Source organism: Euphorbia lathyris, chromosome 1 (assembly GCF_963576675.1).
Source record: "Euphorbia lathyris chromosome 1, ddEupLath1.1, whole genome shotgun sequence".
In the NCBI taxonomy this organism is placed as follows: domain Eukaryota; kingdom Viridiplantae; phylum Streptophyta; class Magnoliopsida; order Malpighiales; family Euphorbiaceae; genus Euphorbia; species Euphorbia lathyris.
In genome coordinates, this window is record NC_088910.1 from 507,775 (window position 1) to 534,403 (window position 26,629).

The 26,629-nt window shown below is 33.7% G+C and overlaps 3 long non-coding RNA genes across 4 annotated transcripts; 2 read left to right on the top strand and 1 right to left on the bottom strand.

Moving 5' to 3' along the window:
- Positions 1-2,022: 2,022 nt before the first annotated feature.
- LOC136219907 (uncharacterized) lies at positions 2,023-12,728 on the bottom strand. The gene is made up of 2 exons (XR_010684327.1): positions 12,595-12,728; positions 2,023-2,406 (listed from the first exon to the last, which is right to left on the bottom strand). It is a non-coding gene; the product is annotated as an uncharacterized lncRNA (long non-coding RNA).
- A 73-nt stretch (positions 12,729-12,801) lies between these two features.
- Positions 12,802-13,842, top strand: LOC136219914 (uncharacterized). Of its 2 annotated transcripts, none has more exons than XR_010684330.1 (2): positions 12,802-12,939; positions 13,669-13,842. It is a non-coding gene; the product is annotated as an uncharacterized lncRNA (long non-coding RNA). The 2 variants fall into 2 exon arrangements; XR_010684329.1 differs by having other exon boundaries at positions 12,820-12,957.
- A 1,607-nt stretch (positions 13,843-15,449) lies between these two features.
- Positions 15,450-17,585, top strand: LOC136219902 (uncharacterized). The gene is made up of 3 exons (XR_010684325.1): positions 15,450-15,717; positions 15,926-16,047; positions 17,003-17,585. It is a non-coding gene; the product is annotated as an uncharacterized lncRNA (long non-coding RNA).
- The last annotated feature ends 9,044 nt before the right edge of the window (positions 17,586-26,629 follow it).

Here is a 26,629-nt window from a genome sequence, read left to right on the forward strand (position 1 = left end):
ATTAATTTTAGTAAATTACATGTTTTTGTTTTTATTTGTAGTTTATGTTAATTTTTAGTTTTTTCCCTTAATTTAGTTAACTTTTAGTGCTTTTGGTTTTATAGTTTATTATTGGGATAAGATCCAAATTTTCTCTTAACACTTTTGGGAGAGTGTAAATCTACCGTTAACGTATGAAATTTTACTCTTAATGTTGTCAAACAAGATCAATTTTACCCATAACTAGAAAATTTAAACAAACTGTTATAATGTAACAAAACAATTTTTGGTAGATAGATAATTAGATAATACTAATATTGTTGTTTCAAATTAAATGTAGACAAGACAGAAATAATATATCTTCTAAAGTAGAACCACGATGATAAATGATATTGCAAGTTTTCAACTATTACTAGAATCTTTATCTAATGCTTTTTTGAAATTGATAAATGATATGGTTCATGAATAATAAATGATTTTTGTCGAATAATAAATGATTTTGCAAAATCAAGTTTTTTTCTTATGGTTATCTGGGTCTGTATCACTTTTAGATGAGACACAACCATAAAATTGTTCTGTATTTGCTAAGTATTCATCCATAAGTATTTTATTATTCTGGTCGATTGTTCTTTTTTGAATATCATTTTAAGAAACAAATGAGGCTGTTCAAAGGCAAGTGTATTTGGAGATGCATCATAACTCATAAGGCAACTGAGCTGGCAATGGATATTTCCGGACATTGTTCAGCTTTGCCAAATGACAATGTTCATTTTTTTGTATCCTGTGCACCATTTATGCAACATCCTGATTTGTGATTTTATATTTATATATATATAAATTTGAAGTCATATAATGAGATACGTTTACATCACTCTTAATTGGATCCTACTCATGCAATTCTTCCTGATTAGAATGTTCTAGTCTCATTCTAATTATGAGTTTTAGGTAGATGCAATATGCTCTTTAAAGTATATATGTAGTTCTATCTATTTAATAATTCTTTTCTCAACGAATTAGAGTTAGTTTTTTCATATTCTTCAACCGTGCAACAACTCAACTAAAGAAGTTGAAGGCTATGATTTTCGCTGTCGACTGTGCTTGGAAAAGACATTGGTAGAAATTATGGATTGAATCGGACTGAGTTTATGTTGTTAATTTGATGAAGACCAAATTGCTTGAGGTTCCGTGGTCAGTTCGACAGGATTGGCTAAAATGTTTAAGTCAATGTGCTTCCATGGAGGTGGTCACAACGCATATCTACCGGGAAGGTAACCGCGCGGCTGACGCGTTAGCCCGTCACGGCACTGCCTGCTCCAGTCTTCTTTGGTGGAATCCGGTGCCTCAGTTCTGTGCTGATTTTATTTCTGATGATGCTTGTAATTTAGTTCAGTTTCGTTTTCGTTAAGCCTTACTTCTTGTAAACTCTATTCTTTATTATTAATTTATTCTTTGGGTTGGTCCTCTTGGCGGTCGGGGGTGCCAACATAGTTGGGATGTCCGTAAACCAAGTTGGCCTTTCCGGATTTCATTCAAAAAAACAACTCAACTAAAGAGTTTCTAACTTAACAAAGAAAGACATTCAATCGGGAAAAACTAGATGAAAGCTTAAAAACACCTAAAATTTAGTAGTTCACTCATTTACACAATTTTCAGGTAACTTGGTGTTTAAATCCTTCAACTTTACACTTACCGGTAGGAGTAAATTTACGCTTAACTTTTAAAATGGTGCAATTTTACTCCTAAAATTCACAACAAATAGCAATTTTACTTCAACGTTAACACATATATTTTGTTCCTTGTTCACCAATTGCATGAATTTTTTGTCCAACTCGTACAAGATACACTTTATTTTTTATTTTGATAAAATGATACACATATGTGAATTGTAGAAGATAAGATTCTTGACTGAGAAAACAATTTGATTAACATTACGGGTAAAGTTGCTCTTGGCTGCCAAAGCTAAGTGTAGAATTGCACCATTTTAAAAGTTATGAGTATTTTTACAACTTATCCGAATTAGATTTGTTCTTCTAGATACAAAAGTGAAAGTGAAAGAACAACTTGTTAGAATTTTTAAGAACATTAATTACATAATGCCAAAGTAAAAATTCAATTATCTTTTACTTTGAACAAGAAATAAAGAATAAGTCAAAAATAAAATCCTAATAAAATCTAGCTTAAATTCTTTTTGGTTACAATGGAGGGGCTAATCCTGAAGAAACATAAAAAAACACACCGACCCTTAAAAACGGGTCATTATATAAAGCCCATACCAACAAAAATCAGAAAAAAAGAATGTCCTGAACGTTTGGAGGAGACGCCTCACACTCGTGAAGACCTAAACTCAAACTCCCTGCTTAGTTTGTCATCCAATCAGCTGCCATGTTCCCTTCCTGTAGGATATGAACAAGTCGCACCTCTCAATCTCTGTCATATAGATCACGACACGCTATAATCAGAGATTTAATTGGTAAAACCTTAAAAATTTAAGACTTAATCATGTGAAACATAAAAAAGAAAAGAAAAGTACTAGATTAGAGACTAAAATGAATAAAATAGAAAGTTATTAAATAAGTACAAATAAATAAAAGTAAAAAAGAAAAATTGATTATAAAATACAAATAAAATTGAGAATAACCCGAGACTCAATGGAATATAATCATCTTAATTTTTGGTAAAAAAAATACACAAATTAATTAAATTGAAAGTAAAATCAAAATGATTAAATTGAATGAAATTAAAGTTTTAGATTACTATCGGTATCCAATCCAAGCGATTGGATGATGGAATTTATCTCAAATTGGTTCATCTATTCGAATTATTGTTATGAATAAAATGAATAGATTAAATCAATAATATTAACTTGTAATATTATTTATGAGATTCAAATATAAAAGCATAAATAATGGATTAATTTGAATAAATTAAAAAAAATGATTTTTTTTACAATACAAGACATATATTTGACACACTCTTTGATAAAAACAAAAACTCAAATTAAAAAATAGCATGGAAGAAATAATGAAATGATGAACAATATATATTTTATATTACAAAGAACTACATAGATATGCAGTACGTTTCATATAATTGAAATTAATTTTAGTGGTTTTGATAGAGTTTTGGCTGTATGCAGCACGCTACGTGCTGATGCGTGCAATGCATGCTCCAAGAGTCAGATAATATGTGTCAACCATTCCTCTGGCATGTGCAATTCATTTTAGTAGAAACAAGTCATGTGTTCGACTTAAGGAAATGCTAAAATCCTAAGAGGGGAGAAGTCAGTCCAAGAGTAAGTAACCCGAATTAGTTTCGCCGGAGAATATGAGCAATACAACCTTCGCTTAGTGAAAACTAGTTAGTGGAAGACGCTTCAATGGAAAGATGAGCAATTGAGAATATGAATCCAAGCTCAGGTTTGTTATGTAGAATAGCTAATACCTAATTTCATAATGCTTACAAATGAATCATAAGCCGGTTTAAATAGAAAATACAAGTCTTAATGGAAAACTGTAAAGAAAAAGTTTCAAAATAAAGTCTAAGAATTGTTGCCCAATGGACTAACACAATATGTTGAGCTATAGAACGACGTGTCGAGGAAAATTTGAAGAAATTAGTGTGCAAGTTGTAGGAGGCACATCGTGTTGTCTAGCTGATATAGCATGCTGGCTTAAAAAAAAAGTGTATGTCCTTTGGCACGTTATGTGGAAGTCCTCTCGGAAGGTGCATTATTGACCTAACACTGGGCTATCTTGGTATTGAGGCTTTGGCACTCAGGGTTGTCTTAATGACAAATGGTTTTGGAGCAATAATTTCTTGGTCTAGTGTCATATTTGACCAATCCTTTCTTTTATCATTATAACTCTCCTTCTAACTTAAATTGAAACTATTAATACTAAAAATTCTCTTATCTTTTATGTTGAATAAGAAATAAAGGATAAGTCAGAGATAAAAGAGTAAATAATTTATTAGTCACCGAGTTTGTACGTATTACCTAATTAGTCCCTTTATTTTTCGAAACATGCTATAACATCCTCGACTTTTGACAAAACTAACTACTTAGTCCATCCATTCATAATTTTTTGATAAAATGACAAGTTTATCCTTCTATCATTAATTAACTTTCATATATGTTTAATTAAGTTTTATATAATTTTATTTATTATATTAATTCAAAAATAAAAAATAATATTAGTAATAAAATTAAATTATTATTAAGTATTTTTTCATTAAAAATATATAATCATTTTTACATTAGTTTTGTACATGGTTATCAAAATCGGACCGGGCAAAGAATCAGAAAGGACAAAGGGTCAAGGGTTAGAGGTTCAATTGGGGTTTAACCGAGGTTCAACCGGTATTAAAAAAAATTATGTAAAAAATAATATTTTATCCATATTTTAACTTATAAAAATTATATAAATAAAATTAAAAATATTAAATTTATAAATTCAATCATAAATCAAAAATATAATAAATTTTCAATTTATAAAAAGACTAAAAAAATATAAATTACATATTTTTTAAAACTAAATAATTAGTATTATTATTAACATAACATATAAGTATAATAAAATAGTTATTATACAATTTTTTAGAGTTTTAAATTTTTTTTATGAAATATTTAAATATTAATAAAATATTATGAGTTTTGAAATGATAAAATAATATTTGTATAATATTTATAGAAATATAAAAAATTTGATAAATAAAAAGAAATATAATAAATAATATTTTAAATATTATAAAAAGATTATATATATATATATCTATATTGTTAAGATTAAACACAAAAGCAAATTTTTTATTGAGTATAAAATGTAACCCGACCAGTCCAGTTAACTGCGATCGGTTCAGACGGGTCATGGTTCAACCAACAAGATTAGACGGTTCTGGCCGATTTTCAAGCATTTAAAAACCGAACCACCTCTGGCCCGGAATGATGACCGGTTTCGATTGAACTGGGTTGAACCAGCCGATCCGGTTCGGTTCTTAAAACCATGGTTTAGTATTCTAATTTAAATATATTTTGCATATATTATTTAATTATGTGATAATTTTTATCTATACAGTATTGAACTTTTAATTTATTTATTTTTTTTGGTAGAAGAACTTTTAATTTATTAATTAGTAATCAATTAAATAAAACATAAGTTAAATAGTGATTAATATTTTTTAACCCAACAATAAAATTAAAATTTATTAAATAATTACTAATGAATTTTAATACATACTATTTTATTAAAAATGTATATATATATATATATATATTTCTTATAGTTCATTTGATTGCTAGCTCAAGGTTCATTAGATATCTTTTAAGTGGATTTTCTTTAAATTAATTTTTTTAGTACGTTAAGAATCGAACTCAAAACCTCTAATTTAAAGGATATGAGGTTTTTTAGCACTCAATTCATCATTAATTGGTTCAGTAAAAATATATTTTTTAGAAGAAGAGTTTAGTAAAAAATAGCTAAATACACATTATTGATTTTTTAAATATATTTATTTGTCAAATATTATGAAACACTAAACTAATTTATAATAGATTGGTAAAATTTATCATTTTGTTTATAATTATTTATTAAAATAATTTTGTAGTGTATTATATATATATATATACAGTAAAACCTCTATATAGGAATACACTTGGGACCGGACTATTTGTATAACAATTGGGAGGTTATTCCTATATAGAGGTTGGTATAACAAAGACTCTCAGCACTTGGGACCAAACTTTTGTATAACAATTGGGAGGTTATTCTAATATAGAGTATTCCTATATAGAGGTTCTACTGTATATATATATATATAAAGTACAAAAATAAATCTTGTGGTTACACATGTTTTCGGTCGACACCCTTGTGGTTTAAAAGCTTGCAAAATGGTATCTTGAGGTTCATTCCGTTAGCAAACACATATCAAATTGACTTACGGTGTTAAAAGTCAAAGGGAAAAGAGTTAATTTGATCCTTATATTTATTATCACAAACAAATCCTAAAATTAAAAATAAAGATCAAATACACATTCTTCTCCATCTCTCTCTAATTTCTTATTTTTCTTCTTCTTTCTCTCTCTTCTCTCTCTCCTCTTTGTTGATTTCTCTCTCTTTAAAAATAGAAAATCAAATACCCCAACCACCATTTACCATCTTCTCATATTCTTCTCCCTACATCTCCCTACAGTTGATTAATTTTCATCTTCGAGATTTGATTTGGAGCTTATATAAAGGCATGTTTTTCTGTTTTTTGCGCAGACTTTGATTAATACATGATAACATTGTGATATTATCCCAAGGATCAAAAGGGATATTCGCCTAAAGGACGCCACGTGTTGGTCACCTAATACGGGAATACCACGGCGTATTGAAACAAAGAGATCCGGCGGGCGGATCTCTAAGGACTCACCACGAGAGACTCGCGGACGAACCTATGAGGCGAATCTCCATAAACACTCAATCCGCCATTAGAACAGTTGGACCGATCCAGCAATAAAGACCATTAATGAGCTATCAATTCGCTAACCGTCAACTTAAGGGTAACCTGTAACCGCCATTAATGAGGCATTAATGGAGACTTTCTAGTTGCCAAGAGTTACAACTACATTAGTATAAATAGCTTGCATCCCGAGCTATTGAGGTACACTTACTGATTCTCTACTTTTGTGCTTACAGTTTATTCTCAGAAATATTACTGACTTTGGCATCGGAGTGTCCCCGGCCGATCCCAACGGTGCCTCACAGGGAAGTGCTCCGATCAAGGATTTTTCCACAAGTTATCAATACAATTTCAGAGAGTTTTCTCTTTTCTTTTCCAATTGTCAACATTCTTTTGAATCAACGACCTTTGAAGGTTAGTTTGCGGTATTCGTGTTGCATCAATTTTCTATGCTTTGTTGGAACTTTATTTTGTATGCGTACATCAATCTGCATCATATAGATTAGATGATGGCTTGATCGTTTTGTTTTTGCTTCAATTTCCTTGTCAATTTCTAGTTTTTCAAAATCTGGCTTTTGATTAAGAATGGCAACGGGTAGGGTACCCATGGGTAATGTCAATCCCAATCCCAATCCCAAACCCTTACCCTTTTATTTTTTAATTACCCGTACCCGTCCCATTATCCTAACGGGTATCTTTTTCCATCCCATACCCATCCCATTTAATTCACGGGTACCCGTGGATACCCTTACCCCGTTAAGAATCAATAAATAAAATAAAAATATTACAAATTTAACAAATTATAAATTTAATAAATCTTCTATCTACAAATTGAACAAATTAAAGATTAATTAATAAGAAAAAATTACCTTATTGGTATCACTCAATTGTTAAAAAATAAAAGGTTGGGATTCAAATATCACGACTCATATCTAAAAAACAATGATATTTATTAACATATAAGAAATTTATAAGAAATTTATGACAGATAAGTAAAAGTGTAAAGATGTTATTTTTTAACCATTTACCAAGGTAAAAATTCAAACTTTCGTTAAAAATTAATATTCTCTCACTCATTTTTTTTTGTAGAGTATTCATTTTATTCAGAATTTGTTGGTTTAATTATTTTTGTTGAACCTCCATTGTGCTTAAGTTGCTCAACATGATTAATAAGAAGTTGAGCGGAAGTTACGAGGGGAACTCATCTAATTTTCCTCCTCCAACAATAAGAGAAGATAAGGTAAGATTTCTCATTTGTAATATCTTTGTTCTTTATCCTTTTTTACAAGAGATATAATAGGTCTCACTATTCTAGTCAAGTTCTTTGGTACCAAGAGAATAAAAAGAAGGGTAATTAATTTATTAGTCTCTATATTTTGACAAAACACATTGTTTAATCCCTGTATTTTTAAAAACACATGGTAAGGTCCCTAATCTTTTTCTCGATGAACTGTTTAGTCCTTAACGTTTTTTTGGGTAAACTGTTTAATCCATGCCGTTAGACTCTCATGAAGATTATGTTAGTCAATTTGGATTTGAGTCAAAATCTATTTAAAATAAAAATGTAATGCCTTAACTACCTTTTACCCTAAAATCAAATATATAAGACTTATCTTCATTGTTTCTCATATCTGTCGTTTTTCTTTTCCTTTATTTTTCTTTCCTTTATGGGTTAGGGATTCAATCTTTTCTCCATTTTTTGTGAGCGTCAGTTGTGAGAGAAAGACATAGAGGCGTGAATTGCTTTTGACTGATAAATAGTAAATGGTAATTTAGTCATTTCCGAATTCATAAACAGTAAAAAATCTAACAAACAGACGGAAGAACTAAACAGTTCACCGAGAAAAAAGATTAGAGACCTTACCCAGGGACTAAACAGTGTGTTTTATCAAAATACATGGACTAATAAATTAATTACCCTAAAAAAAATGATGAAAATTAGCTGTCTGTGCAAAGGGAGTAGTTCTCTCAGATAGCATTTGTTTTTACATGTTAATTTGCTTATGGATTTTCCAATACATGATTTGTTTTCTCAAACTCTCTTCTATTCTATGTTTGTAAATTTTATGTTCTCTTTTGATTAATATTTGTTACAGAATCCTCCTGCATCAATGAGTACACATTTCTCAGACCCTTTTTCCAGGAGAGCTCCAGCATCAGCTAATAAATGAAGTGCATCAGCAGGAGGATTCTGTAACAAATATTAATCAAACAGCTCTCCTGGAAAAAGGGTCTGAGAAATGTGTATTCATTGATGAAGAACGAGTCAGTTTCCTGTTTTCTACTTCTAGATCCTAATTTATGTTATATTCGTTATTATTGTTAATACTATTTTACCGAACAACTAGTTGAAAAGGAGCTATTTAATCTCCTCCTCTCTTATGCTTTGTTTTCACTTTTTCTTTCATCCAGAATGTTGTGAATCACAATGGCAATGGGAAAAAACCCGAGACTTCTTCTTCTGGGAAGGAACTTATAGTCTATAGGAAGAAATCAGTAGGAAAAAGGGATGATAAACTTATTACATATGCCGAAGCATTGCTCAATTCGTCAGCAGTTATTACTGAACAGGCGTGTCGAGCTATGCAAAATGATCTTAACGCATTAATGGTATATATGGATAGCATTTTCTTTACAATTCTGTCTTTTATCTTTCTATTTTTATTATAGTTTTTCACGTGCAATGTTTCCACATTGTTAGCCCCATACACCGAAAGAATCTAATACAACTGACGCCTCCCAAAGTTTACTTTCGATATTGAGGTAATATTTCATCCTTCTGCTACATTCTGCTGCCCAAAAGGTATGTGCTAATATAATTTAGTTTTGTGAAAAAAATTATCAGGGACATTTTCAGTCGTATAGATTCTTGTAAGAGTCTTTCAATCTTACGAGACCCTAGAAGAATTCGCTTGCTTCAGGAGCAATTGTTGGAAACTCGGAGGAGCAGAGGCGACCATAACTGAGAGTAGAAATTAGTACCAGCAGGAGCATCAAGTGCAGTAGCAGCACCAGATTTTTGTATTCAATACTGCATTAATATACTGAGATAAATTGTCTAGCATTAGTTGATTGTCAACTTCGGAATTATTATGATCCAACCGTTAAAATAAAATAAATAAAATTATATTAACATATTACATTACATTATGATAAACAATTTATTTGTCCCCTAGTTTTTACCTAACACAGTGTTTAGTCTCCCTATTTTGAAAAACACATTATAAGGTCCCTAACATTTATCAATATTAACCCTTTGATCATTTTGTATAGTTTTTTCGTCATGTAATCGTTATATTTTAGCATAAACGGATATACAGTATATAAAATAGCAGAGTAACATGGTCAACTTGTATTATACTGTGGTTGTCCTAAAAGCTAATATATGTTCGGTTACAAATCTAAAAAAATAGATAAAAGGACCACAAGGTTAATATTGGCAAAAGATATGGAACTTAAAATGTGTTTTTCAAAATAGAGAACTAAATAATACGTTAGGTAAAAACTAGGAGACTAATAAATTATTTACCCTTAGTTTATTAACTCTTCCTAATTAAGTTTTTATATCTAATCGAATAATGTAATTAATTCAATATGTATAACCTAATCGAATCTAATACAATTTTCGTCCAATCCTAGGTTGTTCAAACAGAAAAATAATTATATAAAATAAAAATAATATATAAAATTTTACTATTCCCATATAAGACCTTTTTTTTTAATTCATAACTTATTTGCTTATATATTAATTATTTGATAGAAATTTTGAGAAAATTATTTTGATTTGTAAGGATATCTTTCTAAAATTGATATGATTAAAAAATTACATTGCATTTTCTTATGATTTTAATTTTGAGAGTACATATAGTTAACAGTATTTTATTTATTTTAATTAGACATAAGGTCCATTTTGCATTCTAACCTTTATTATAGAAATCAATTGGGCTCAAAATCATCAATCAAATCCTTAAATATGTCAAAACCTAATAAACAATCCACTAACAGTCAAAGCAGTACGAATTACTAAATAATTAACATGGATTTTATACTATTCATTCAAAATAGAAAAAAAAAAGTAAAAATAAAAAAAAACATTGAATTACATCTGGATGATATACTTGAAGGCATCATTATTATAACTTATCTCTAATATTATAAATAGCAAAAATTCTTTATGATTATTAGTTAAGATCAATTGTACCTTTAACGCCGTAAATGATATAATTGAGAGCCTAAAATAAAAAAAAATATTGACAATAAATATTTTTTTTTCAAACATGAATGTCCGCGTAGGAAAATATTCATTTCTAATCAGTATTCACTCGGTTAGATTTGCAACAAATTTCCATCAGTATTTATCTTCTAAAATTTTTAAATTTGTTAAGTTTTTTTTATCAAATTTGTTTAAGAACTTATTTGAAGTTCATAAACAAATAAATATATATTTGTTTATTTAAATAATAAGAATGTGTTTGGAATAGGTCAAACCACTATATTTTTGTTTAACGGATTTGTTTAAATTATGCGTCTGTTTACCAATTTAGTTAATACTCTCTTCTCTTTTTCCTATTTTGCTTTCTTTCCTTTTTACATTTGGATTAATTATCTTTTTTTCCTTTTTGCTTTTTTTTTTCTCTTTTACATTCAGAATAAATAGAGCAAATTCCTAATAGTTAAACATTTATATTTTGTAGTGGGTAAACAAGTATGGATTGAGTTACAACCATTCAGATTTGGATGAACTCCGCAAAAAATAGGCAGAACATGTACTTCACTTGAAGTGACAATGGATTGTGTGTAATACTGTTTTCGTATAATTATGATTATCGGTTCATGGTACAGTTGTTGTGCATATTTTGGGTCTTTTTGGTGCATATTTTCGTACATTGATATCTCACTGGTTCTATGTGTGTATATTGTGCACAACCGGTATATATATTATGTAAATAATGGATACATTAAGTTATATATGAAGTTTATAGCTTTGTTATAATTGGAGTAGTACTATTATATAATTTCAATGGCAGTATTTGTTGAAACACCTTTCCACATCAATTTTGATTTGACAAAATTGTTTAAGTATAATTAAAATACATATTCTAAACACACTAAGTTTAAATGCTTTGATTTATTCTACTAATGTGTTTGTTCAATGTTGAGTTAAAATTGTTTATAAGACACAAGAATTAAAAGGCCCAAGCCCAATACGGAAGTCAAGGCCCAAGTCAAACAACTCAGTACAACTCGGCCCGCGTTTGTCAAGACGTTGCCGTTTTGAACAAAACGCAGCAAAAGAAGGATCTAGAAGACCTTCGGGAACAACTTCAAGATAAAGCTGCTGAGTAGATTCGACAAACGTACAAGACAGCAGCTGACCAAGGAAAACTTCCAGACAAAGTATTTCCCCTTCGGGTAAAGTTCAGACGACACAGTATGCTGTCCAGTTGACTTTACCATAAAAGGAGAGACAGTCTGCTGAGCTGATCGAGGACAGAAGATACACAATTCTGATTGGCCGAGAGCTCTGAGCAAGTCAGGATGACAACGACAGGTAGCCGTTTCCCTCCAACGGTTATTTCGAAATTCGAAATGACCGATGCCCAGACGTCTCTATAAATAGTGCCATTAGAAGCTTCACTCTACACAGAACTTCACTAGTACAGAAATGGCCTATGGCCACGCCTTATTAGCTACGGTTATTTGTAAAACCGTGGCTACAGATAATTAGAGTCGGTTATTTAAAAAACCGTCTCAAATAATTAGAGCATTGGAAACCAACTCTAAATGTAATTTTTAAAAATGACGTACGATTTGAGCGGTCATTGATGTCGGTTCTTCTTAAACCGAAGCTAATGACTCAGTAATTAGCATCGGTTTAAATATAAACCGAGGCCAATTACTCTTTAGAGTCGGTTAATTAAATAACCGACTCTAAAGATCCATGTGTGAACCGTTCCTATTGGTCTTCCCCTTTCTCTTTCTCTCCTTTGCGCAACCTAGATATTAGCAACTTTCTCCTCCTTTCTCCGGTTTGCGTCGAAAACAGCCATTCTTACTAATCAAAGGAACACACAGAATCCCCTTTCTCATAACTTAACCCTAGCCGCCAACCACACTATCACCGCTTGACTCACAGAAGGAAACAAAGACGAAGTAGATACTGCAGATTTTGTTTACCTCCAACTGTCGATCACTTTCAACACCGGAACCCAGAAACACCTACTGCCGCTCTCCTGCAACACCGATTCGATAAGCTCGGCCTTCCGATCAACTGTCGCACTGGATCAAGAACCGTTAGAGAAACGAACCGGAATCACCTGTCGCACCCGAACAAACACCTTCAGAGAATCACCGAAGACGGAAAATAACCGATCAAACTTTGTAAAAACCCTCACTCTCACATTCGGAAGAGACGAAAGGAGAAATAAAAACGTAGTAATTTATGGATGGGGCTTCTTTGCCAACAAAGGATTCAGATGAGTTCAAGCCTTTCATTCGCCGCCTTCTTGAGTTCAAATTCTGGTAACGGATAAATTCACTGTGCGTTCTTACTCTGAATGTGTTAGTTTGCTATTTTTGTTTATTTTGCTTCATTAAGTTATTTATAGCATGATCCTCAAATAGATGTTAAAATTAAAATTCTAATTGGTCATAATTAAGTTAGAGCAACCCATTTTTGCTTTTGACATTGAGCTTTGATTTTAGAGGATGTATTGTTCAGATTTAGTATTTAGATGCTTCTCATGTAGCCAAACAGAGAAAGTTGTTTTTATTTGCATTCATATATCAGTTCATATCACTGAAATGCATGCTTGGTAAATAAGGATAGTATTTGTCTATTATGAAATAGCACTTTCTTTTGGTAATTCCAGTCCGTTGTCTATCCCCTTAAACTTTCTTTTGGTGATTCCAAGACCATTTTCATTTTGAGGATCCAAGTAATTATGATCACCCAATTTCTATGATCTTAGTTGATGAGGGATTGGATATTTTTTATGTCAACAATGACTATAACTATAATAGCAGCTAAGATAGCTATTATATGGAACTTCAATATAGTGAAGAGTCATATATGAGACTTTCTTTTGATTTTAGTCCCATGCTAAAAGGAGCCTTTAAGCTTTTCTTTTCTATTATTTACTAAGCTAAATTAATGGATTCATTTATATTTATTTAATCCTGAAGTGATAAAATCATTTCTCTCCTCTTACTATTTATTCATTTATTTTCTTTTCTTTTTTGTGGTTTCAGGATTAATTCATCGACGGATTTAGAGTATTGTGTACCATCAGGATTTAGGTTTCATCCAACTAAGGAAGAACTTGTAGGTTATTACCTCAAGAGGAAAATTAACTTACACAAATTTGATTTAGATGTGATCAGTGACATTGATCTTTAAAAAATTGAGCCATTGGATATCCAAGGTAATCAAAAGGATAAACTTGCACTTAATATCTCTTTGGTATGGTTAATATAATAGGAAATGTTATTTTTATCCTTGTTATTGTATAAACTAACGTATTTAGTAGAAATTTTACTTCAATTTACTCTTTCTATATAAATACAAATGAAGACTATTTGATTTGAAAAGGCAAAACTTGATTTGCGTTTTCTACCATATATACTTACAATGTCATGGCCTCCATCCTATCACGTGCTCGACAAAATGCCTCACTGAAATTCTTTGATATCTTGAATTCTCGTTGTTCAATCACTCCTTGCTCTCTTGGTTTCTTGATTAGGTGTTTGGGTAGTGCAGGATTGGTTGATGAAACTAATTTGTTATTTGATCATCAAGTGAAAATGATGGGCATTTGTGTGCCCAATAGTTATTGTTATAATTGTTTGTTAGAAGCTATTTATAGGTCCAAGCCTACTTCTTTTGGTTTGCTCGAAATGAAACTGAAAGAAATGCGTGATCAAGGGTGGGAATTCAGTAAATACATGTTGAAACATGTGCTACAGGCTTATTGTAACGAGGGGGTGGCTTTTGTTATGTAAACTATGCTTTTTTTCAATAATGTGAACTTAGTGGAACTGAATGGGTTGACGAGTCTGGCATTAAATTGCGTTGATTGCTTGATATAATTGAACTTGAAAATGATGAGTGATTGCTTTTGAAGGTTAATTTGATTTTACATTCCCGTTCTTTTGGCGACTGTCGCAACCGGATTTTCCGGGCGCGGACGACGGACGTTAAAATTTAACTAATTAATAATTTTACGTTTTTTAGACTAGTTTTTAGAGTCGCCACCAATCAAAATTAAGGCGTGATTGGACGCCGAAATTAGATACATTTTAATGGATAAGGGGGTCTGCGAAATAGAGATTTTAAGTTCGTTTGTCGGTTACGTGTAGGGAAGAAAACTTTGAGTAATCACCCTACCCCGCCCAAAATTGGTACTAAAAGATGTGATTTTTTTGGTATTAAACTTATTTGATTTATTCGATTCATTTCTCTTTATTTTATATATATATTTTTTATAATAAAGGCGTATGGGTTTGGACCATTTAATTTGAGTTAGTTATATTTTGACTACTTTCATACCCCAATAGCATAGGCGTATAAATCGGAGTCATTTCATTAATTTTAATTTTAATTTTGACCGGTTCCATACCTCTATAACATAAAGGTATGGATTGAGCCGTTTTATTTTAAGTAACTTGATTTTGACCGCTTTCATACCCCTATAGCATAGACGTATGAATTGAGCCGTTTTTGTTATTAATTTGGATCGATTTTAAATTTCTTAACAATTTCAAAACCTTTATTTGATTTGTTTTTTTTTAGCTTTCATCATTTTTATAGTTTTATCCAACCATTAATTGAGCTATAAAAAAAAATTCATTTTTCTGTTGTAACTACTAGTTTTTCCCAAACAAATTATTTTAAAAAAAAAAGGATCAAGTAATAAACTTAAACGAATTCGTGGACTAAATTTAATTCAATCCAAAGCCCACTTGCCTAACATTTTGAGTCTCATTTTCTCATATAGGATTCACCTTAATCTTTTAAACCCAACCCCCAAATTATAACTCTCCTTCCTATTTTCCAGCCACTTTTCTTCTTCATCCAGGGCCGAAAAACCTAGAGCTCTTACCCATGGCGTCTGCTCTTTGGACGGCGACGGCGCGGATTAACAGTGGGTTCCTCTTGAACGGTGATGGTGATTCTAACGACGCCTACCCCTCCTAGTCGTCGCCGTTCTACTCTCTCTCTCTCTCTCGTTTATATCGGTGCCTGGTACTCTTATGATCTGAACATGCAGGCTCCTCGGAAATCAACCGTGGTTCCCAGAGGTATAAGTTCCTATCTGTCCGATTTCTATATCCCTGTTCTTTATTTCCTCTTATGCTTTCTGATTTCTCTTTTTTCTTTTCCTAGAATTCGCTTAGATTTGGTTGTGTTTTAAGAATCTGTTTCGTTGTTAGTGATTTTCATGGTTGATTTCTATTTGTTTATTTGATTTCATTTCTTTTAATCTCGCTTTCTTTTTGTGAATGCTAGGACCTGGACAGATTCATCAACTGAAAAGAAAAACCCAAAGGGCCTGATTGCGGTCACCATTTGAATGGCTCGCGCATCGTTCTCTAGATGACTCGCTGATTTCAAGTGCTACCGTCTGTTTGGTACGGTTCCTTTTCCATCTAATTTAAAGCATACAATTTGGGATATTAAGTCCTTTGTTCGTCTGTGAAAGCAAATTGACAGCAGGATGATATTTAAATAGAATTTTATGTTTACCATTGGGATAGTTTTAGGCTTGGAAATTTGACTGTGGCAGATTGCTTGCACACTTCTGTATGCTTTTGTGGGATGATATTATTGCAATGGAAATTAGTAATTAATATGCTAAATTTGTGTGGCTCATATATGATTCATTAGGGGTATTTTTTGACGTTTTCCTTAAGTCTGAAGATGGTGAGGGGATTTGAGTCGTAAGTGTAAAATAGATAGCTAACATTTGGTTCAGGATTACATCAGTAGCTAAAAGTTTTCATTTCATATTAGATAAGACATGAATCTGTAAAATGTATTGTTGGTGTTATGAATGCAGAGTTGAGGGTCTTTAAGTGAGGTGGAAGAATATAGCATATCCTTCCACCCGTTTAAAGACCTTCTGAGAAAAGTCAGTTTGTCCCTATGGCATAGGAACTCCACAAAAATTCTCATTAACGTGTTTCTTAACAACAATACAGAGTATTTAAGGCCCTTGTGAGAAAAGTCGGTTTGTCCCTATAGTATAGGCACTCCCCAAAAATTCTCATTTGACGACGACAATACAAATGATAGAAAAGTCGGTTTGTCCCTATAGCATAGGCACTCCCCAAAGCTCCTCTACCATGCGTTTTCTTAGTGATAGGTGATGAACTAATGTTACAGAGACTTAGATTTGTATATAAAAGAAGAAAATTTACCCGAAAAAGAAGAACGATGAATTGTTGCTTTAGGTCCGTTTGATGTTACGGTCATTCTCTTTGTTGTTCCTTTCGTTTGTACCTTTCCTTCCTTTGTTTGATTGTATTTCCTGGACTGGTTCTTTCGCTTCCATTGTCACTGATGATATTGGCTTTATTTTGATAGGGTTGTAGTGTCTGAAGTTTAGCTAGAGAAGTCTGATGAAGGCCAAAAGTGCTTCAAAGAGAGCAGACAAACAGAGGAGTCATCAGACACCTCCCATCGTCTCTTCTCTTTTTTCAGATTAAGCCCTCAATAAGGTGAAGATGATGAAGAAAAAATAAGAAGGTCGACATTAGACAAGTGTCTTCGGCCAAAAAAAACCCCTGTTGCAGTTTAATAAGAAGTGAAGAGGTCCAAATCCAGAGGAAAGAACATGAAGTTCCCCCTCGAAGTGCCCCTTTTGCTGTCTATTCTTGGCTCTAATAGAGAGCCAACAGATTCGTTGCAGTGGCGTGGCTCTCTATTAATTTGTACAACAAAGCTTATTCAGTGGCCAAGTGGTGGCCAAGCAACGTGGTGTGGCATCTGTTTGCCCACCAAGATTTATTCATTTTATTGTATTTTAGGTTGTATTTGTGATGTGTTTACTGGTTGTATGGATCCTGGATCTTAAGGGCCTATTAGAATGGGTTTGGGGCCGGTTGGGATTTCATTTGTAATTGCTGAAATTTATTAATAAAAATCATATTTTTCTATTTCCTTTTTATTCTTTTTGTTTTCCTCTATTTTATTTTGAAACTCAATTATGTTTTTATTACTTGATCAAGGGTTCACAACCAAAAATTAATTATTATAACTAGTCTACACATGTCTACATTTTTAATATAATCCTGTAAAATAAAATACAATATTATTTCTAACATACCTAGTTAAACACATAAGTAACATTTTTTAAAAATTAATAATTGATTTTATCTTTATAATATAAACATTTAGCTAATTTTACGAACTGTACGAATATAATTTTCCTTTTTGTAAAATGTAATTAAGAACAATTTATAACAAAATATAGGTACTAAATATAGCGAAATATCGGTATATCTAGTACATACATGCAATGTAAATATTTATGAAATAAATTGGCTAAAAGGATAAAATTATAAAAAATAAAAAATAAAAATTTACCCCGGACAAAATGGGTATCTACAGCGACGATTTTAAGATGATTGTTTTTTTATAATGTGAACTTCAAGTGGATCTTATGCGGAGTAGATGTATGAAAATTTGTACAAGTTTTATGGATATTTAGTGGGTCTTTGCAGGAACAAAACGTGGAGATATATGAAGCAGACAATATAGATCCTTTAACAGTGTCACTTTACTAGATGGATCTCGACATGACCTAGATTCTGTTGAGATCATATTTCGGTGTTCGCCTTCAAAAGGTATTTAACTTTAATGTTCTATCAAGGTGCGATTGGATGGTGGAAGTTTGTCATTTTGTCCTATTGTTTAAGCTTTTGCAAAAACAAGATCTTGTAACAACTAACAAGTTGCACATTGGAAGTTCCAGTATTGGCTCTAGATGTATCACGGTTTACCTATTTCTTTCTGTGATGAGATGCATGGTATTAGTATTAGAAGTTCCAGTATTGGCTCTAGATGTATCATGGTTTACCATGTTTTTCTCTCCCATCAAAGATCTTTAGTAACTTGGCCTACTGGTTCAGTTGCTCTGTATTCATTGGGTCCAGATTGATTGATAAATTAATTGATGTGCAATTATATTTTGAGAATAAAATAATACCTTTAAATTGAACATGAATTATTTCTTCTGATGTTAGTTTGTTGCCTAATATTGTTTCTTCAAGGAAAGTGGCATCTCACATAATCAGAAATTGTTGATACTCATAGATGACCAAGTAGAATTTCCTATGCTTCTTCCTATTTCGATGCTGAATTATAGCTATGGAATTGTATATTTGTTTTATTAGAAGACATTTTTGGTCATTTGATGGAACTTTGCATCAGATGCAGCAGGAATGAAACCTATGAAGTTATCAAATATTTGGAATGTTGGGTTCATCGTTTGCATAATGAAGATCCAGGAATTCATAATTTGCTTTTGTCTCTTTATGCCAAGCAATAACATAATTTGCTTTTGTCTCTTTGTTTAATATTTTTTTGTTTCCCTTTTAATGTAGGTATCAGATGTGTGTAAATTGGACTTCAAGAGATGTGTGTAAATTGGACTTCAAGATCCATTCTTGTTCGATGATAAGAAGATATTTTGGGTGCTTTTTTTGATCTTTTTGTTATTATTTAGAGATAATTTTCTTAACTCTCTATATTGTTATAATTTTGTTAACTCTCTAGATTATGGGGTCTTAAATCTCTAAATTGGACTTCAAGATCCATTGTTGTTCTATGATAAGAAAATATTCATGATATATGTATATTTAGTTTCCGTAGAAGTTAAAGATTTTGATTTTTCTATACTTCTAGAGTAGATTGTTTACCGTTAATTACAGTAATACAAAAAAAATAGAACTGGTTTAATTTGGATGTAAAATTGTTTTTAACAATAACATTAGGGTCGTTTGTTTGTAACAACCGACTCTAATATAATTAACATTAGCGACGGTTACAAAACAACCGACTCGAATGGTTGGAGCATTGGAGTCGGTCGTTACAACAACCGACTCCAATGCTTTTATCATTAGCCACGGTTCTTCTATAACTGACTCTAATGATCAGAGTATTAAAGTCGGTTGTTATGAAAGACTGTGACTAAAGACCCTTTTAGTCACGGTTTTTCGTAACAACCGTGGCCAAAACATAGGGCATTAGAGTCAGTTATATGTAAAAACCGACCCTAATGCCCCTTTGGTCACGGTCGAACAGTCGTGGCTAAAGATGCCAAGCATTTGCCACGCCTCTTTTGGCCACGGTCGCGAAACCGTGCCTAATGAGGGTAAACGACCGTGGCCATAGGCCATTTCTGTACTAGTGCTTGATCAAGCCATTACGCTGACCAAATTTCTACACAAGTTCTGCAAGCAAAGAAGCAAATCAAATCTTACACTACAATTCTTATATCTGTGTAAAAGTCTAGAGTGATTATTTCAATCGTCTAAAGTGTCTTAGCAAATCTTTGTATAGGACAAAACACTTATCATTTCTAGAAGATAGAAAGGAGAGGCTGAGTACTCGGTTATAGTACTCAGCGAGAGATTAGGATTGAGTAGAGGTATAGAGGAAGGTACTCTTGTTATACTCAGTTGCTAAGATTGTAAAAGGTTTGAGGCTCTACCTTTAAAGAGCTCAGTAGAGGATTCGAAATCTCGGAACATGTTCCGGGGACAGGACGTAGGCTTAGAAGAAGCCGAACCTGGATAAATCTGCTGAGTAAAGTATTTCTTACCTTTAACTCCTTATTTATATTGCTTGCTTAAAATAACCAAAAACTGACCAAGTAAAGAGGTCAAGTTGAGTTGTGCGCGTTAAACGTCTAAGCTCAGGAATAGACTCTAAGTGCTATCTCCTGACTCAAGCTAAGAAACTGACCTAGTCACCAGTTGACTAAGCCAGTATCTTGTTGTTTACTCAGCGCCGCTGTTAAAACATTTTTCCTTAGAAAAAGAAGTCTGCCCTAATTGCGAAAAAGTTTAAATAGTTCCTAACCCCCCCCCCCTTGGAACTATACTTGCAACCTTACAAGGGACCAACAAGTGGTATCAGAGCTTAAAAGCTCACTGTAAAAGGTCTAACAACCTTGAGCTGATCCCTACCATAGGCGAAAACAGCACTCGGTTTCTCCCTGAAAACCAAACAACTCAGATACTGCCTGAGAGGCTGTCCATTACTAGGCCTCCCCTATTCTTCGGGTCAAACTATACCTTCTGGAAGAATAGGATGAAAAATTTCATTCAGGCTACAAACATGAGTGCCTGGCTATCTATAGTCCAAGGCCCATTTGTACCTGTCGAAGTTGTGGCTGGCCAAACAGTTGTAAAAGCTGAGGCCAAATGGACAGAGGATGATCTTAAGAAGCTTCAAAATCACGCTTCGGCTATCAATATGCTTCACTGTGCGCTCGATGCTGCAGAATATAATAAAATCTCAGGTTGTGAGTCGGCACAAGAGATCTGGAAAAAGCTGGAAGTCACCTACGAGGGAACAAACAAAGTAAAGGAGTCCAAAGTGAATCAGCAGATGAGACTGTACGAGCTGTTCAAGATGAACAATGATGAGGGCATTTCAGACATGAATGCAAGGTTCACCAACATCATTAATGAGCTCAAGAGACTTGAAAAAATCTTCACTGAGGAAGAACAAGTCAAAAAGATACTCAGGAGTCTTCCTAAAGATTGGCAAGCAAAGAAGACAGCAGTTGAGGAAGCTCGGGATTTAACCACCTACAAATATGACGAACTCATCGGTTCATTGCTGACCCATGAGATATCTATGAAGAACTTCGAGGTGAAGGAAAAATCTGAAGACAAGAAGCAGAAATCCCTTGTCATGAAAGCTGACTCCACTGACGGGAGCCCAACTGATGATGAGGAGATGGCTATGTTCACAAGGAAGATGAAGAGGCTATTCAGGAAAAATAACAAATACTCTAAGAAGCCTTACAAAAAGTTTGATAAGTATAAAGCTGACTCAAGCGACAGCAAATAGAAAAAGGACAGCTCAAAGCCCATTACATGCTTTGAGTGCCATCAAACCGGCCATATTAAGTCAAGCTGCCCCACACTGAGGGAAGACAAGAAGAGTGGCAAAAAGGCAATGGTGGCTACATGGAGTGACAGTGATGAGTCTTCATCCACAGAAACTGAGGCCACCGAGTCAGCGAAGTTATGCTTCATGGCTGACGAACTTGCTGAGCCATGTATCTCTGAGCATGCTGACCTATCCGTCGAAATCAGATGACGAGGAGCAATCAAATGAGGTAATTTCTCTTCCCCAGCTCAGAAACGATATGGTTAATGCCCTGAGTGATCTCTACACACTTGTCAAGAAGTGTAATAAGAAAGTTAGAGCACTCAGCAGGCGCTGTGACGAAGTAGAAGAGGTCAAACTGAGTGACCTCAGATTCCTTCTTCAGGACAATTCAACTCTGCATGATAACATGAAGATCATACATGAGTCTGTCTCTGAAGTCCAGTCAGTTTCATTGAAACTGAGAAAGGACGTCACAACTATCCAGAACCAACTAAAGGTTCCAAATAAAAGAAACATTCCTCTGAGAACTCAGTATCAAGGTACTCAGCAGAGATGGAATCCCCAGCGAAAAGTCCAGTATGACTTTTGTGGGAAGAAATGACACACCACTAAGGTGTGCTGGCACGCTCAGCACTGGGGTGCTGACAAGTCAGTGAAACATCCTAAACAGAAGGTCAGTTGTGACTTCTGTGGAAAGAATGGCCATACTGTCCATGTATGCCGCCATAAAATAAAATATGATACTTTACCTGTTGCACCTAACAAGCAAGGACCCAAAAAGAATTGGGTACCTGTTACAATGCAGGTAAGCCTGAGATGTGCCGAGAAGTCAAAGATGTGGTATATTGACAGCGCATGCTCAAGGCATATGACCGGTGATGAAACTCAGTTCATCACGTTTGAGCGTAAACGAGGAGGGAGCGTAAGTTTTGGAGACAACAAGAAGGGTAAGATAGTAGGGTCAGGAACCATCGGAGGTAATCCTACTATTGAATCTGTCTCCCTAGTCAGCGGACTCAAATATAACTTACTCAGCGTAGCTCAGCTATGTGACAATGGGAGAAAAGTTATATTTGATGCTACTGGATGTAAAATATACGAGGGTAAAACAAATGAGTTAATCTTAACTGCCCCTCGCATAGATAATGTCTTTATGCTAGACTTAGAGAAAAAGTTTTCAAAAACTGTGTGCTTAGTATCAAAGGAAGAGAATTCCTAGCTATGGCACAGGAGACTTGGTCATGTAAGCATGGATCTCCTGGCCAAACTAGCAAGAAAGCAATTGGTTGAGGGACTGCCTGAACTTAAATTTGAAAAAGATCAATTATGCCACGCTTGTCAAGCTGGAAAACAAACCAAACAATCTTTTCACAGCAAAAATATTGTCTCAACTAAACGTCCGTTAGAGTTACTACACTTGGATCTCTTTGGTCCAGTCCAGCCGCTGAGTCTGGGTGGAAGAAGATTTTCCTTGGTCATTGTAGATGACTTCTCTCGGTATACGTGGGTCATCTTGCTGACCAGCAAGGATGAAACCTTTGAGACATTTTCAAATTTGGTTAAAAAAATTGAAAATGAAAAAGACCTAAAATTAGCTCACATCCGTAGTGATAATGGTGGAGAATTCAAAAACCAAAAGTTTGTTGAATTCTGTGAAGCCAGCGGCATTGACCACAATTTTTCTGCTCCTAGAACACCTCAGCAAAATGGGGTTGTAGAAAGGAAAAACAGAACTCTGGTTGAAATAGCCAGGACAATGCTGGATGAGCATAGGCTTCCAAAGTATTTTTGGGGAGAGGCTGTTAACACAGCGTGCTATATTCTTAATAGGGCTCTAGTTAGACCTATACTCAAGAAAACCCCCTATGAACTTTGGAAAGGACGAAAGCCCAATATTGGATACTTTCGTGCCTTTGGTTGTAGATGTTTTATTTTAAATACCAAAGATAGCTTAGCAAAGTTTGATTCAAAAGCTGATGAGGCTATCTTTTTGGGCTACTCAACAAACAGCAAAGCATACAGAGTTTTTAATAAGCGAACTCAAGTTTTAGAAGAGTCAGTGCATGTAGAGTTCGACGAAACTAACCTTGCAGGTAGATACCAGCCGCTGACCGAAGATGATTCACACTCAGTAACCACCGCTGACCAAGAACCAGCTACTGAGTCATTCACGAAAAGGCTGACCAAAAGTAAGAGTGAACCTAAGATTACTTTTACTGACCCATCTACTTCTGCAGAGATTGTTGAAACACAGACAGCACAAGATATGAATCTACCTAAAGAGATAAGGATCCCAAGAGGGCACTCAGAGAGTGTGATCCTTGATTCTGCTGGGAATACCCTGATGACGAGGAATCAACTCAGGAAGTACCTCAGCAATGTTGCTTTCATCTCAGTTCAAGAACCGAAGAATTTCGCTGAAGCTGAGTACGATGAATTCTGGATGAACGCAATGCAAGAGGAGCTCGATCAATTCAGAAGAAACGATGTATGGGAGCTAGTGCCTCATCCAAAGAGTCAAAAGACCATTGGAACAAGATGGGTATTCAGGAACAAGATGGATGAACAAGGGAATGTAGTCAGGAACAAAGCAAGGCTTGTAGCTCAGGGCTACAGTCAGCAAGAAGGTATTGACTACGATGAGACCTTTGCCCCAGTGGCAAGGCTAGAGGCAATTAGAATTCTATGTGCATATGAATCTTACATGAACTTTAAATTATTCCAAATGGATGTCAAAAGTGCATTTCTTAATGGAGTTATAAACGAGGAGGTTTATGTTAATCAACCTCCAGGTTTTGAGGACCATAAGTTCCCTAACCACGTTTATAAACTCAAAAAGGCTCTGTACGGCCTCAAACAAGCACCACGTGCTTGGTATGAGAGGCTGACCAATTTTCTACTGACTAGAAACTACGTCAGGGGCAAAGCTGATACAACCTTATTCATTAAGAGAAAGGGTAAAGATACCCTGCTGGCCCAAATTTATGTTGATGATATAATATTTGGTGCAACTAACGAATCAATGTGCAAGGAGTTTAGCAAACAAATACAGACTGAGTTTGAAATGTCCATGATGGGAGAACTCAACTTCTTCCTCGGTCTTCAAATTAAACAAGGAAAGAATGGCATCTTCATCAGTCAAGTGTTGAGCGATTTCCGCAAGTGCACGGTTTCGCTTGTAGTAATAAAAATATCGATCCCACAGAGATACGTTTTTTAACGAAAAACTTATTTTTGAATCTTTAATTTCGACTTGTTAGATTTATAAAATGTAAATAAAAAGTGAAAATTGGATTAATTGAATTTAGAAAATTTATTTGATTGAATTTGAAAACTTTGAGTATTTGAAAATGCTGGAATAAGATTATATATTTAGAATAAATCGATTGTTAGAAAGATCTTCTGATTTTAAGGATGAATTTTACAAAACAGGAACATTTAGAACTTATTAGAAAAAGGAATGAATTTGTTCATTTGCATTAAGCAAAGAAAACAACTTAAACTTTGTATTATTATGATGATGAAATAAATGACGGAACCTCTAATTAATTGGCTTTGAACGCGACAAAACCCTTTCGGGATAGTTGCCCTTACTCAAATTAACACTCTTTCGAGATGATAATTTGCCTAAGTGTTCAACAAAGTTTCCTTGTAATGATTTTGAATTCAAGTGCATATTAATGAAAACACCAGCCTCACTTATATTGGATTGGTTACCATAAGTGCTGCATAACGATTTGTCGAATAGAACGGACTTTATTAGATGAAATATAAATTGATACAAGTTTACAGAGAATAAGGAGCATCGAGTTCTTCGAGGGCGTGCAAGTGAAGGGCTTGATCGGTTCCGCTTCCTTGGGTTTCCTAGGAGGTTGTCAGGCTCGGGGGTGAACACTTTACTCAATCTTCTCGCTGTAACTTCGTAATAGGGATTCGGTCGGCCACTACCATGATGCAAACTAAAACTGGAACAATGTCTAAACGCTACTGAGTTGTAATTAAACTATAAACAATATGTGTACCTCATCTTGTTTTGTACAGAATCTAATTTCTAACTCTCGAAATGTTTTTACTTAGAACTTCGACATAAGTTCTACGCTCTGATTTCTATATCTATATTATAGCATTTCATTACACTTTTTCTCAACATCAACTCTTTATTTATAGATGTTGAAGGGTTGTGTTTGAAGTGATGTATCCGTTGGTTAAGAGTCGTGTCCGTTGTGAAAGGACGTCTTTATCCACTTGAACGAACGTGTTTCTTGGATTTTCAGCATGTTAAATGCTCTTGGTGAATTTCTGCACTTACCGAGGATAGTAATCCGCGGCCGTGAATGACGTAGCACTGAGTTTGAGCGACGGACGAAGGGGAGAATTGGTTGTAACGCGAGTGTCGTGGCCGCGGGTCTGGGATCCACTGTCGCGGCCCGGCAGGTTTTCTTACTTCTTGCTTTCGTTCGTGTCCTCGACTTGGCGCTTTCGATTTACGTCGTCTTTGACTCCTTTTGTAGGGTTTTTCTTCTGTTTTAGATCCTTTTTCGTTCCTATTTGGATTTTACCAAATATTTAGGTACCTTGCAAGAAAGAAAGATATTCGAAAGTAAAAGTAATCTAAACAGATATAAATAACACAAATTCGTAATAAAAATGATGTAAATGTTAATGATATTTTAGGTATATTTTGGGCTTAACAAATCTCCACACTTAATCTTTTGCTAATCCCGAGCAAAATTTCACTGAATTTATTCCTTAACTAATCTCTTTATAAAAAATAAAACATATATCTTTGTGTTTACCTTTTAAATTAGTTAAGCCGAAAAGACTAACTTCACATGGCAAATTTATACGCAAAATATCAAACTAACTTAGTATAAATACGATATATCATTCGTCTTGTATTTCAATTTTTAAATTGAAGTATTCGGGACGATGTAAGCACGCATGTTATTGAGTCTTTCATCTCAAGGCATTTCAAAGCACCAAATTTCCTTTCCCAAACTTGAATTATTATATATGAGTTTTTAGTTTAATTTATTTGCTTAGTTACGCCCGTGATAAGGGTGGTCTCAATCGTAACTTTAT